The 15,856-nt window shown below is 41.2% G+C and overlaps 1 long non-coding RNA gene across 1 annotated transcript in view; it reads right to left on the minus strand.

Annotated features, from left to right (window-relative positions):
- Positions 1-9,235: 9,235 nt before the first annotated feature.
- LOC138738968 (uncharacterized) overlaps positions 9,236-15,856 on the minus strand; it is a 56,133-nt gene continuing 49,512 nt past the window's right edge. The window contains exon 5 of the long non-coding RNA XR_011341910.1: positions 9,236-10,673. This is a non-coding gene — a long non-coding RNA (uncharacterized lncRNA). The remainder of the gene's footprint in view (positions 10,674-15,856) is intronic.

Consider the following 15,856-nt stretch of genomic DNA (forward strand, 5'->3'; position numbering starts at 1 on the left):
ATGAGATAGGTTGAAAAGGAACAATTTCAGCAGAAATGCCTTTATATAAAAAATTTTTTTTTTTCCTTTTACTGTCAATAATCAGTTTTTAAAGATATGGAATCAATTGGGGATTTTAAAAGTTGAAGATTGTTTTGAAGCAAGGAAGTTTGTATCTTTTAATCAGATTTCAAGTTCCTAGTAAAAGTTTTTTTTTTGTTGCTATTATCAGATAAAAATTTATTGGAAAAATTAGGCCAGAATTTAAAATTACCTAGACAATCTGCTATGGAAATATTACTTACTAAGGAAGAAACAAACAAGTTTATTTCTGAAATGTACAATTTATTACAAAATGAAATGTCTAGGTTAAATGTTCATAAATCAAGATTAAAATGGGAATTTTAACAGGAAGATGGATGAAAATGTTTGGAGAAATTTATGTAAGGATAGTATGACTAAGGTTATAAATGTAAACTATAGATTAGTACTTTATAATTTTTTTACATCAATTATATTTAACCCCCTCAAAAATTAAAAAAAAAATAATTTCTTCAGAATTGTGATTTAGATGTGGAGAAGAGATAGATACACCCCCACCCCCATCCGCCATTCAATTTGGACCTGATCCAAGGTGAGGACTTTTTGGAATCAAGTTAAATTGTTTTTGGAGAAAGTATTAAAAGTGAGTCTTCCATTTAATCCAATGTTGTTTATATTAGGGGATATTAAGTCAATTGTCTTAGGATTAAGACTATGTATCAAATTGAATTTCTACATTTAGCTTTGGCTGTTCCTATAAAATGTTTGGCCATCATCTGGAAATCAAATTTTGTGAGGCAAAGATGGCAAACTCAAATAAAATCCTGTATTCCTTTAGAAAAGATAACATAATTTGAGGGATAAATAATTTTTTTACCTAAAAATTCTTGGGTTGAAGATTTTAAACTCTTGGTGTCTTGGTTTCCACAACTAAAAAGTAATGGTCTCCTTTCTTGGTAGATAGAAAAGGGAGGAGGGAAATTGTTTTTTTAATCAATTATATACTTTCTGTATGAATATGTTATAATTGATGTCATAGAGTTTAAAATTTATAAAAATATTCAAAAAATGTGATGCCAGAGGAAAACAAAAAGAATTTTGTTTTGAACAATAAGGCATATGTACATCGAATTGACTTGTCAGTTTTTCTCCTACCCAAGGATAATCCTTGGACCAAAGATGTAGAAGTTCCAAAATGTTAGCACAGTTAATATTGGAAACTTTGCCTAAGTTACTGCAATCCCCTTTGTGACAGATTATATCATATTTTATATTGTATGTAGAGATGTATTTGAAGGAGATAGATTGTGGGGGTTTAGTGTAGGTCACAAACAAACACTTCACAAAACACATCTCATTTAAAAAGCAAGAGCTCTGCCTTTGTAAAGACAATGAAAACTGCTTTGCTAGAGGTTTTCATAAGGAAGTGGAAATAGCAGATCCTGAGCTCACGATACTTCACAAGTAGGTGTTAATTGGACATGCTGTTGAGTAACGGATTATTGTTTTGGAAGCAACAGATGAACAGGCTCTGAAGATTAGCTCCAGTGCTGCAATTTGTCTGGTTGCTGTTTGCTGTTCTAAGGTCATGTGGTTTTGTGCACATGAGAGAGTGCACAAGAACTGGTTTGTACAGTCATGGCAGCTTGTTAAAACCCTATTTTGAAGACAGGCTAGAAGTTGAGTTCAGCCTGTTGAAAACACTTGTGGTCCTTACTAGAGGAAATGGCTGTCTAGGGTGTTTCATGTGAAATAAGAGAAACAAAAGGAACTCTGTGGTGACCTGCAGAAGAAGAGGTTATTATTTCTTCAGAAAGAAACTGAAGTGGCTGATCGGAGGGAATCAGTTTGTGTGTCTAACGAGCAACAAATCTCTCTGAAACTGACAAGAACCTTCCTGAGTGGTAACCATTTAACTTTAAGGACCAGAGCTTGGTGAAAATTCATAAATGTTAAATTCTCTGCACAGTATAAGAATTGCCTGATACTAATGAATTTGGAGGAGTGAGAAGTGAGATTGGACTGTGAATCAAAGAACTTTTTCTGAACTTACACACACACACACACACACACACACACACACACACACACACACACACACACACACACACACACACACACACACACACACACACACACACACACACACACACACACACATTACATACACATGTGCTTAGAATTAGAAAGGAGTGAATAGTAATAAGTTTAAGTTTGATCCTGTTTTTATGTTTAAAGAAAATTAAAAATTACTTTTAAGAAACCATTTGTCTTGGCAAATTTCTATTGCTGCTGTGGTTTGGGGTCCTTTGCCCATAGCACCGTCATAACCTTGTTGAGCCATGTTTTGTTGGGCAGTGAACAACAGTTTTGATAATTTTCAAGAACTCAGTTTCACACGACTTGCTGCTTGTGTACAGTCTTTAGCCGACCTAACAGTCTCTCCACTTCATCATGACCTGCTAAAGCACTTTGTGCATAGTTAGTGAGCCAGTTTGTCTTTTTCCAGTTTCCAAAAGTGTTACTATGAACACTTTACAAGGGGAACACAAAGCTTGACATTTGTCAATGTCATAGGATAAAGTTTAAACCATTCACTCTTGAAATCTCTCCAACTAGACTCCTTACCAACTTTCTTTGGTTTATATTTTGTCTGATTTGGTCCAGTTTCAGTGATATAGACCTGCAGAGCCAGTGGAGATTCATGGGTCACATTCACTCAGTCATTTTTGTCACTTGAAATATTGTCAGATTTGGAGGAGCCAGGCTCTGTGGGAGACTTGAGATTTTTTTTGCAATATTCTGATAATCACTGTCAACAAAGCTGTTCTTAACAATAGTTTGGGAAGATGTGTGAGTTTTTGATGCATCACCATTATCATCACTCCCTTTATCAAAAGATTTGGCACTGAAGGTTTTTCAAAAAGTCACTCCGTGCCTGTTGCGATTTTTCAGTCACTGGTGTAGAAGTTAGTCTGATTGGCATGAACAGTCCTAATGTATTTTTCTTTGTAGTCAGAGTCTGTTTCCTTGCCGCATACTGCACATTCGTTGCATTGATGATAAACCGTTTGCATGTTTTTTTTCGTGATTTGGTGTACACAATTTGTATTTGGTGTCCGACAAGAACACACACTGGGGAGAGGGGCCCATAGGGTGCTGATCACTATTACTACAAATAGATTTCAGAGTGAGGGTGTTCATCTTTCCATCCCTGGAAGTCGTACAAACATTATATATTTCAGATATGATCAATTCCCAATTTCCAAACCCAAACAAACATGACAGTTTACTCAGAGAAATAAGAGTGTTGGGTTAATACCTGCACTCCTGAAAAAATTTACAAAATTTAATGGGACAAATTTAAGGTTGTTTATCAAGTATGTTGGTTGACAATTAATCAGCAATTTATTTGCCATCATTGAAAAATTTTGCTTTTTTTTGCTTTCTTGGTCCAATTTTTTCCACAAGATGAAGGAAAAAAAGTAGGCACTTGGCCCATCAAGTCTGCTCTCCAACTCCACCCTGAACTAAACTGTTCTCACATCTAGTTCCAAATTCTAGCCTTTTCCCCCATATCCCTTGATAACCTGACTAATTAGATACCTATCAAGCTCCTCCTCAAACTCCCACAATGATCAGCCCTCCACAACTGTATGTAGCAACAAATTCCATGACCCTCTGGCTAAAGAAACCTGTTTTAAATGGGTATCTTCTAATTCTAAGACTATGCCCTCTTGTCCTTGATTCACCCACCAGGGGAAACATCTTATTCACATCTACTGCGTCCAATCCTTTTAGCATTTGAAATATTTCTATGAGATCCCCTTTCATTCTTCTACACTCCAATGAATACAGTCCAAAAGCCACTAAATGTTAGTCATCTGTTAGCCCCTGCATTCCAGGAATCATCATGGTAAATTTTTTCTTTACTCTCTCCAATATTATTTTATCCTTACAACACAGCACTCCAGCCCACACAACGCTCCAAATGAGGCCTCACCAAAATTACAACATAGCATTCACTTTTTTTAAAAAATAAACTGCCAATCCTACCTGGAGGTTCATTTTAAGGTTATCCAGCATGAGGACGCCCCAAGTCCATTGGCACATCCAAATTTTGAATGTTCTGCCCATCCAAATAATAATCTGCCTGTTTATTTCCTCAACATTTCTGTACATTTCTTAAACATTCTATCTCATCTGCCATTTTCTTTCCTACTCTCCCAAACTGTCTGAGTCTCTCTGCAATTCTTCCGACTCCACCACCTATGTCATCTACAAACTGCCACAAAACAAGTCAGTCTATAATCTAAATCACCAATAAACATTGTAAAAAGAAGTGGCCCAAACACCAACCCTTGTGGAACACCACTAATAACCAGCAACCAACCAAAACAGGATCCCTTTATTGCCACCCTGCCTATCAGCCAATGTTCCACCCAATCTAAATCAATCCTGCAATTCCATGGCCTCTCATCTTATTAACCAGCCTCTTATGCAGCACCTGATCAAAGGTCCTTTGAAAATTCAAATACACAACATCCACAGCTTCACCCTTGTCTATCCGATCAGATTTCCTCAAAGAATTCCATTAGGTTGTTCCCTATAAACACAAAGCACAGAAACTGCACACAGTATTCCAAATTTGGCCTCACCAATGCCTTATACAATTTCTACATAACATCCCAACTCCTGTATTCTATAGAGTATAGATTTATGAAAGCCCACATACAAAATTCTTTCTTCACTACCCATGGGATTCAACTTTCAGAGAATTATGAACCATGACTCCTAAATCCCTTTGTTCTACTGCATTACTTGTTCCACCATTTAACATGCATATCTCATTTTGATTAGTCCTACCAAAATGTAGCACCTCACATTTATCAGTACAGGTACACAATCCTTTATCCAGAGGATAAAGTGCTTGGGGGACAGCGTTCGGAATTTTGGATTTTTCTGGATTTTGGAAAGCCTCCCCCAAGCACCAGTCTCTTGGCTACCACCCCCAAGCACTGACTGCCTCTCTCCCCACTTACCGGATTTTGGATGTCCAGATGAAGGATCGTGTACTTGTATTAAACACCATCTGCCATCTTTCAGCCCACCCTTCCAACTGTCCTATATCACCCTGTAAGCTTTGATAATCTTCTTCGCTGTCCACAACACCGCCAACCTTTGTATAATCTGCAAATTTACTAATCCAATTTGCCACCTGATCATCTAGATCGTTTATGTGACCAACAGCAGTGGACCAAGTACCAATCCCTGAGGCACTCCCACTCATCACCAGCCTCCAATTTGACAAAAGGTTTTCCACAACTACTCTCTGGCATTTCCCATCCAATTATTGTTGAATCAATTTCACTACTTCATGTAGGCAGGATGTAGTAGAGAGATGGAAGTCTTTTAAAGATCAGATTTTGAGAGTGCAAAAGCTTTATGTTCCTGTTAGGTTAAAAGGAGGGGCAAAAGGTTTGAGAGAGCCGTGGTTTTCAAGGAATATTGGAAACTTGGTTCGAAGAAAAAGGGAGACGTACATTAGATATAAGAAGCATGGAGTTAAGGAGATGTTTGAAAGATACATTGAATGTAAGAGGAATCTTAAGAGAGGAATTAGGAAAGCTAAAAGAAGGTATGAGGAAACTATGGCAAGCAGGGTGAAAACTAATCCAAAAGAGTTCTACAAATATGTTAATGGTAAGAGGAAAGCTAGATACAAAATTGGTCCCTTAGAAAATCAGAGCGGAAAACTGTGTGTGGAGCCTAGAGAAATGGGGGAGATATTGAACAGTTTCTTTTCTTCAGTATTCACTAAGGAGAAGGATATTGGGAGATGTGAGATAAAAAAAGCAAATTGGGTAAATATGGGGAATATAGAGATTACAAAAGGAATAGTTTTAAGACTTTTGAAGAATATAAAGGTGGATAAGTCTCCGGGACCAGACGGGATCTTCCCCAGGACATTGAGAGGTGAAGGAGGAAATAGCAGAGGCTCTGGCGGTAATTTTCCAAATGTCATTAGATATGGGGACAGTGCCGGAGGATTGGCGCATTGCGCATGTGGTTCCGTTATTTAAAAAGGGTTCAAAGAGGAAGCCTGGCAACTATCGGCCTGTAAGTTTGACGTCTGTGGTAGGTAAATTAATGGAGAAAATTCTTAGAGATAGTACTTATAAACATCTGGATAGACAGGGTCTGATCAGGAGCACTCAACATGGATTTGTGGGAGGAAGGTCATGTTTGACCAATCTGATTGAATTTTTTGAAGAGGTGACTAGGAATGTGGATGAGGGTAGCGCAGTGGATGTTGTCTATATGGACTTCAGTAAGGCCTTCGATAAGGTACCACATGGAAGGTTAGTTAGGAAGGTGCAGTCTTTAGGTATAAATTTTGAGATAGTCAAATGGATTGAACATTGGCTGAAAGGGAGAGGCCAGAGAGTGGTAGTGGATAATTGTCTGTCAGGTTGGAGGTCGGTGACCAATGGTGTGCCTCAAGGATCTGTATTGGGCCCATTGTTGTTCGTTATATACATTAATGATCTAGATGATGGGGTGGTGAATTGGATTAGTAAATATGCAGACGATACTAAGATAGGTGGAATAGTGGATAATGAAGAAGGTTTTCAAGGATTGCAGAGGGATTTGGGCTGCTTAGAAAGGTGGGCTGAAAAATGGCAGATGGAATTTAATGCTGATTTAATGCTGAGGTGCTTCATTTTGGTAAGAAGAGTCAGAATAGGACATACGTGGTAAATGGGAGAGCATTGATGAATACAGAAGAGCAGAAAGATTTAGGAGTAGTGGTACATCGTTCCCTGAAGGTAGAAACTCACGTGAATAGGGTGGTGAAGAAGGCTTTTAGTATGCTGGCCTTTATCAATCATTGCATGGAATATAGGAGTTGGGAGGTGATGTTGAGATAGTATAAGACGTTGGTGCGGCCTAATTTGGAGTTCTGTATGCAGTTCTGGTCGCCTAATTATAGGAAGGATATAAACAGAGTGGAGAGAGTGCAGAGAAGGTTTACCAGAATGTTACCTGGGTTTAAGCATCTAGAGTATAGGGAGAGATTGGACTGATTAGGTCTTTATTCTTTGGAGCGTAGAAGGTTGAGAGGGGATTTGATAGAAGTATTTAAGATTATGAAAGGGATAGACAGAGTGGATGTGGATAGACTATTTCCGTTAAGAGGAGGAAAGATTAAAACAAGAGGACATGAGTTAAGAATTAAGGGGCAGAGGTTTAGAGGTAACATGAGGGGGAACTTCTTTACTCAGAGAGTGGTAGCCATGTGGAATGAGTTTCCGGGAGAAATAGTGGCGGCGGAGTCAATTGTATTATTTAAGAAAAGGTTGGACAGGTATATGGATGAGAAGAAGATGGAGGGTTATGGGCATTGTGCAGGGAGGTGGGACTAGAAAGGGGTGTTTGGTTCGGTGCAGACTAGAAGGGCCTAATGGCCTGTTTCCGTGCTGTAATTGTTATGTTATGTTATGTTATCATTAATACCTAATGTTTCCACCTTCCACCTCTTATGGGGAACCTTACCAAAAGCTTTAAAGTCCAAATAGACAGTATCACCTTCCCCTCATCAACCTTTTTAGTAACCTCCTCAAAAAAGCTACAAGATTTGTTAGACATGATCTACCACATGCTGACTATTCAGAATCAATCTCTGTATTTCCAAATAGTTGTATATACCATTCCTAAGAACACTTTCCATTAATTTACCCACCACTAACATCAGACTTACAGGCCTATAATTACCAGATCTACTTTTGGATCCTTTTTAAATGATGGAACAACATGAGCCACCCTCCAGTCCTCTGGCACCTCCCCCATGGCCAGTGACATTTTAAATATTTCTGTCACTATTTGTTCACTAACCTCCCTCAGATTCTTAGGGAATATTTTGTCAGGACCTGGAGATTTATCCACTTTGATCTTTTTCAATATAGTCAACACTACCTCCTCATTAATCCTTACATTATCCATGAGCTCCCTACCTTATTTCTTCACTTCATCTGGCTCAATCTTATTTTCCTTAATGAATACTAAAGAAAAAAATCATTTAAAATTTCTCCCATCTCCTCTGGCTTCTCATGGAGCTTACCCCTGCCCCCAGTCCCCATCTTCAAGGGGTCCAATTTTATCTTTTACTATTCTTTTAGTTTTAATGTACCTGTAGAAACCCTTTGGACTTATTTTTACTTTTCATACCAAAGCAGCCATTCTCATTTCCTTCTTGAATTTTTTTAAAAACACTCCTTATATTCCTCAACCAGTTCATCCATTCCCTGCTGTTTATCCCTGTTGTACCCTCTTCTTCCAAACCAAGTTCCCAATAGCTTTTGAAAACCAAGGCTTCCTACAGTTCCTAACCTTTCCTTTTATCCTCACTGGGACAGACTGACTCTACCCTCTCAGAACTTCTCCTTTGAATATCTTCTATTTATCTGCTATATCCTTCCCTGAAAATATCTTATCCTCATCCACAACCTCCAAATCTTTTTGCATCCCTTCGAAATTTGCTTTCTTCAAATCAAGAATCTCTACCTTTGGCCCACCTCTATTCTTTTCCATTACGAGCCTAAAACTAATAGTATTGTGATCTCTAGATCCAAAGTGTTCCCCAACACAAACCTGTCACCTGACCTATCTCATTCCCTAATAGGAGATCCAATATGGCCCCCTCTCGAGTCAGTTCTTCTACATATTGAAGTCTGAACAGACTTGACAAACTCCAGCCCTCTTACTGTGTGGGTGTCCCAGTTAATGTTCAAAAAGTTGAAATCTCCCATAACTAAAGTTGTGAATAATGCAAAACAAAGTACACCAAGACTTTTATAGATTGAAGTTGTGTGTTTAATTATGCACAGAATAATTGCTGAAGATAATGCTCATCGTTTTTTAGGAACTAAATAGCAATTACTACAGCACATCAACTATTGTCATCCAAGCGCACAAAAATCTAGAATTCATCGAACTAATCTTTGGAAATCATACTAATTGAAATATGAACTGAATATACACCTGGAGGAAACCTCCCATGAATCTCTCCCTTTCGTTATCAATCTATCGCCTTTTCCCCAGCTCCCTACCCCTTCCCTTCCCTCTCCTATCAGGGAGCTACCCATTTCCCCATCACATCTCAGCTTCTGTTGGCCTGCCCCTTGCTGCCTCTCCTCCTCCCTCCTCCCTCCCCCACCCTTTCATTTGGGTGTCTGCCTGCCTTTTACTCACACCTTGACAAAAAGGGTCAGTCCAAAATATTGGTTGCCTTTCACTTCCAATGGATGCTGCACAACCTGGTCGAAAGATGAAAAATCACCATAAATCAAAAAAGTACCTTATAATAGTTGCAATGAATCACTTGTTCATTTAGATCAGTTGTTTTCCAACTTTTTCTTTCCACTCACATGCCACCATAAGCAATCCCTATTCCATAAGTGCTCTGTGATTAGTAAGGGATTGTTTAAGGTGGTATGTGGGTGGAAAGAAAAAGTTTGAAATCCACTGCTTTAATCGTACCTCATTGAATCATTTTGTGGATAATTTCATAACCCCTAAGGAAATGGGCCAATGACAATTTTTCTCAATCAAAATATTTTAGTAACAAGTGGGTCTAGAGCAGTGATTCTCAACCTTCCCTTCTCACCCACATACCACCTTAATCAATCCCTTACTAGTCACAGAGCACCAATAGCATAGGGATTACTTAAGGTTGGATGTGAATGGAAAGAAAAAGGTTGAGAACCACTAATTTAGAATCATAAAACCATACAACACTGCAGCACAGAAACAGGCCCTTCAGCCCCTCTAGTCCATGTCAATTATTCTATCTAGTCCCATTGACCTGTACCCAGGTCACAGCCCTCCATATCACAGCCCACTCAGGTATCTATTCCAATTTTTTCCTAAATGTGAAAATCACCACTGCATTCATCACTTCAGCTGGCGACTTGTTCCCCATCCATGTTCCTTTAAAAAATTCGCATTTCACCCTAACCAATGTTCTCTAGTTCTCATCTCACCTAATCTCAGTGGAAAAAGCCTACACCTCCTAATTTTGTACACCTCTATCAAATCTCCTCTCATTTTCTGATGTTCCAGGGAATAAAGTCCTAAACTTTAACCTTTGCCTTTAGCTCAGTTCTGTCAACATCCTAGATTCCTAGGATTACAAAAATCTTAACACTAATCAGGATTATTCTTTAATACTTTTTATTAACTTTGTTAATCAGTACAGATTAATTTATTGCCTATAATTCCTGTCAGTAGAACATTTAGATCAGTGAGTAATTCAGGAAATTACCTGGTGGGCACTGGAACATTTCACAACAGACAGATTTTCTGTCCAGATACAGATAAGATTGCAGAACACAAACCATTTTGAAAGCATAATTAGAAATTACATCAGGTGATGGTTTTAATGCAAACATATTCTTGCATATTTATCTACTGAAATCTTCAATTGGTGTTCTAAATGAAATGCTCAAGTAATTACTATTTACATCTTCAGAAACGGAGTTGGACATTGATGACCTGTTTTGTTGTCTTTCTTGATTCCGATCTCCAGTGCTAGATGTTTCCTGCAGAATTATGTTTATCTGGTTCGGTAAATGGATTGTGGACTTCCTCTGCTGTAACAAAAAGATTCACAGAATTGAGAGGTTATGAAGTGGTCACGAATAAACACAACAATGATTCTTTCCTCAAAGAAAGGACTTGAGAAGATGTTAAGGGGAAAGACTAGAAGGTTATCGTAGGTTACACAGGATACAGACAAGATGCAGGGTTGGGCGTAGAAGTGGCAGATGGATAAATGTGGTGATGCATTTTGAAAGGTCGACCTTGAAGGTGGAGCACATTATTAATGGCAGGATTCAGAACAGTGTAGGAAAGCAGAAGGACCTTGGGGTCCAAATCCATCGGCCGCTCAAGGTGTCCCTGCAGGTTGATATGGAATTTGTAGCCATATACAACTGTGGAGGCTGGATTATCGGAGAAGTCTGCACTCTTCTGAAGCATGACCATGCAGTGTAGGAATGCACCATATCTGTCCGGCCATCCCAAGTAATGAGAGTGCTGTGACCAAGGAACCACGTCCCGACCATACATTTTGTGAACCAAAAGGGGGTGGTTAAGCAGACTTATGGTATGCTGGGCTTCGTTAGTTGGGGATTGTGTTTAAGAGCTATGAGTTAATATTGCTCTCTAAAACTCTGGTTAGACCATACTTGTGTTCAGTTCTGGTCACCTCAATGAAGGAAGATGTGGAAGCTATGGAGAGGGTGCAGAGGAGAGTTACCAGGATGTGGCCCAGATTGGAGAAAGTGCCTTATGAGGTAAGGTTTTCTCTTTGAAGCAACCAAGGATGAGAGGAGACAATGAAGGTACATAGAGTAAGATTATGAGAGGCTTAGATAGGGTGGACGGTCAGCACCTTTTTCTTGGAGCGAGTATAGCAAATAGGAAAGGACATCTGTATAAGTTGAGGTGACGAAAGTTTAGAGGAGATGACAGGGGTAAGTTATTCACACAGAGAGTGGTGGGTGCCTCCAATACATTGCTGGGGGTGGTGATGGAGGCTGGTAAAACAGGGACATTTAAAAGACTCAGGCACATGGATGCAAGAAAAATAGAGGGTGCTGTGTGTGAGGAAGGGGAGGTTTAGATTAGTGAATAGGTTTACAGAGGTCAGCACAACATTGGAGGGGTAAGGGTTCTGTACTGTGCTGTGATGTTCAGGTTAGTTTTCTGGAGCATCGGAGAATGTAAATGTATGAGGGGTAAAGATTGAATAAATACTTTTTTTTAATTGAGGGTGGGTAAGGCAAGAACTAGAGGTCGTGAATTAAGATTCGAGATCAAGATTCAATTTACTGTCATTGTAATAACAGTGTCATATTACATGAAATTGCTTTGTGTGATCCACTGATTTGTCATTATTCTGGTTTACCAACCAATAAAACATGCTGATGCTTTTTTCTGACATTCTGATTTTCTGACATCAACCAGAATATAAAATAGAATACAATAAACACATGCAACAAAAAAACCCCACAAAATAAACCAGTACAATATTCTAAAATAAATTGTTAAAAAAAAGATGACTGGTTCTGAAATATAAGGGCAGCCCGACTCAACGCAGTGAAATGGCATTTAACATTATCATGCTTCATGAGAAAAGCTCTTTTTAAGTCGGGTTGTTCTCGAGTGAAGGCTCCAATAGCATCTGCCCGAAGGTAGGAGAGTAAATGGTTAGGGTTTAAATGATATTCCTCGCCCTGTCCCGGAGGGATAGATTTGATGGGAGACAATTGCATTGCAACAATGCATTGGGCAAGTTTTCACTCCCCGCTGGAGTGCCTTCCTATTTTGTACACACCAGTTCCTGTACCACACTTAAATATTGTAAGTCAGCACGTTCTCAATAGTGCATTTATAGAAATCTATCAGCACCCTGGGACTGAGGTGAAATGTCCTCATTCATCGCAAAAAAAAAAGACGTTGTTGGGCCTTTTTGATCAATTTTGATGATTTCAAAGACCAAGTGAGATCATCAGTGATATGGAGCCCTAGGAATTTGAAGCTCCGTAACTGCTCCACCACCGCTCCATTGATGTGGCTCCTCACCCTTCTAAAATTCATAATGATCTCTTTTATCTTCTGGGTATTGAGTGATGAATTGTTCTCAGGACCCCACAAGGCTAGGTGTTGAACCTTACCCCTATAAGCCGTTTCTTCATCCCCTGTGATCAGCCCTCCCACCATGGTGTCATCTGTCCACTGCAGATTTGCCATCGGCAGAAGTGCCTCCTACAGTCTGAGAGAGGGAAGGAAACGAGAGTTGTCCCCCACCCCTGAGTCACCAAGTGTCCGTGGATTCACCTCCAGTGCCTCCACAGCCTTTACAGCCACAGAGAGCCCAGTCCAAACCATCTCAATCTCGAGTTCCAGATCCGAACCTCTGACATGATTAGGAACCCTTCAGTGTCCTCAGCAACCTGTTGCATCCCAGTTTTGATACCTGGTTCCCATACAGCCATTTTCAAGCCAGTCTCCAGCAGTTAGCAGCCTGGTGGGAGACCCTTGATAGCAGTTGCCAGCAGCACACAGACTCCATGGGTTCCTCACACCAAGTCACCACAACCCATCGCCTGTGTGGGTCCTTCAGCAGCAGAGCCCCTTCATTGCTCTGCCGCCGTGGTCACCATCCCCGTGGCTCGTCCCCTCTGCTTCTCCTTCTCAGACATGGCATGGACTCCCTCAGTTCCTGGTGCCCTGTGCCAGTCCTCCGCTTCCCCTAGAGTCTGCAACCCCCTCGTGGCTGCTGCCGATCATAGGTGCCACCATCTTGGGCACAGACCCCGTGGTCGCAGGATTTTAAATAAAACTACTGTTGGCTCCTTTACAGCCTTTACAGAGCTAGTGACAGTTGGACCCCATGGGAGCACTGTGCCTCCACTCACTGCTCTCCGCGGGACCGCACCAGCAATAGCACTTCTGTTACAGTGGCTTCGGCAGTGCCGCCACTCTTTTAAAGGGTGAAAGATGAAATATTTAAAGGGAGCATTTGGGGGGAACCTTTGCAGAGAGAGGTGGGGGTGTGGAACGAGCTGCCAGCTGATGAGGTGAATGTGAGTTTAATTTTAACATTTAGGAAAAATGTGGTCAGGCACCTGGATAAGAGGTGTATGGAGGGCTATAATCTGGGTAAAGGTCAGTAAGACTGGGCAGAATGATAGTTCAGAAAAGTAGATAGGTCAAAGGGCCTTTTTATAATGTTCCAAGGGTCTAAGGGAAAGAATGTGAACTCAGAACCACAAGGAGTAGTGAATGGGAATTCAGTGTCCATGTGTTGTTCAGATGGCTGGCTCCTCCCCTGGCTCCTCCCTTGGCTCCACCCCAATATAAACCCTGGTTTTCCCGCCTTACCTCACATTCACCTGACGAATATTGTGTCTACCAGCCATTGACTGTAAGCTATTGAAAGCGAATTTGTACTCATCACTTGGCTCTGAGTGCAATCAGTAATGTTACAATTTTAATAGCTTAACTTTGAAATGGGATGGAAGCCCTGTTATAGCCAAGCATGCTCCAAATTGACCCTCTGTCCCCTCAGGAATTCGGCGACTGGCTGGAGTGCTTCCAGTCCTACCTGATGGTCACATAAGACGTCTTCAACTCCAATGGTCTCCAGAGATCGGCACTTGTCTCTTGAGTTGGCCCCAAAGGGTATGCTGTCATCAGAGACTGTGCTACCTATGAGTCAGCCATAACAGGCTTGAAGGCCAGCTATGAAGCCCCAGAATGATGCGCTGGCAAGGCACCGACTCTCTTAATGTTGGCAGCGTCCGAGTGAGTTACTGGATGAGCATGTTCTTGAACTGCGAGCCCTGACCAGAAAATGGCACTACAAAGTTGCCACGGCCTGGGTGAGAGAGGAGGAACAAATTTGGGATACCCTTGTGACAGGAGTGAGGCTGAGGTACACGAGGCAGCGACTGCTAGAGTTTGGGAAGAAAGACTTGGCCAGCACCCTGGAGCTGGCAAAAGTGCTCGAGCAGGCCCAACTAAGAGCTGATGACCTCATGGTCAAAAGCAGTGCCTTTTCAGAGGACCAGGTCATTGGGGCACCAGTGACTCCCGCAGCACCTTCACCGATTGCTGCTGCCAGACACGACTGAGGATAATACTTCTGTGATAAGGACTCTGCACCTGATGCCCTGCGAAGGACTCCATGTGTACAGGATGTGGTAAGCGAGGGCACTGGATGTAGGTTTGCCAGGCTAAAGAGAACCCAAAGAAGGTAACCGCGTGTGCAACCCCTGAATCATCGCTTGACCTGTGCCAGAGTCCCGAAGGACTAGCCTCTGCCTCTCCATGTTGTTCACCACCAGCGTCTTCCTGTGCCTTGTGGTGGGACCCGCCACTGGAAGGAAAGCATCATGGAAAGCCACGGCTTCCATCTTGCTGTGCTTCATGGTCGATACCATTGTGTCTGCCCATGGGCCAAGAGGAGAGAGTTAACATCAGCATGGGGAGCGATGGGGTTCTGGAGCACTGGCATCAGTTGTTCTGGATCAGGCAATACCTCACGAATTGAATAACTTGATGATGGAGGTGAGGGTAAATGGATATTTCACTGATTGCTTCACTGGCTCTACTGAGAGCTTTATAAACTCTGTGACAGCTCTGCGGTACAACTTAATCGTATTTACCTAGCATTGATCTCACACTCTGCGATGATCTAGAGGTATTGCATAGTACATCTAACTATAAAAGATGGGGGGGGGGGTGGAATTTTGTAAATTCTGTTTGTATGTACTGAAAGATTTGTGTACTCCTGTTTTGCTGGGCCTGGACTTCCTGTGTCACCTTAAAAGCGTGATCATGGAGTATTCTGGCCCACTCCCTCCAATAACGGTGTGGAACGGTGGGTTCCAAAATCCAAAGGCCAAATGTAGTCTCTCCACCCTAACTACTGATCCCCCACTGTTTCTGAACCTGAGTCTTGATTGCAAACCAATAGCTACAAAGAGCAGGTGATACAATGCAGGGATCAGGAATTTATTGGAGCTGAGACACAGCGGCTGCTCAAAAAAACATAATTGAGCCCAGCAACAGCCCATGGAGAGCCCAGGTGGTAGTCGTGAAAGAGGCTAGTGATTGACTACACCCAAACAATTAATTGTTTCACATTCCTGGACCATACCACCCTCCCTCGAATTTCGGACATGATAAACAAAATTATGTAGTATCGGGTCTATTGACCTGAAAGCTGTTACCGATCCGTTCCAAGGACCACCCCTACACTGCA

This window comes from Narcine bancroftii, chromosome 7 (genome assembly GCF_036971445.1).
Source record: "Narcine bancroftii isolate sNarBan1 chromosome 7, sNarBan1.hap1, whole genome shotgun sequence".
NCBI classification, from domain to species: Eukaryota; Metazoa; Chordata; class Chondrichthyes; order Torpediniformes; family Narcinidae; genus Narcine; species Narcine bancroftii.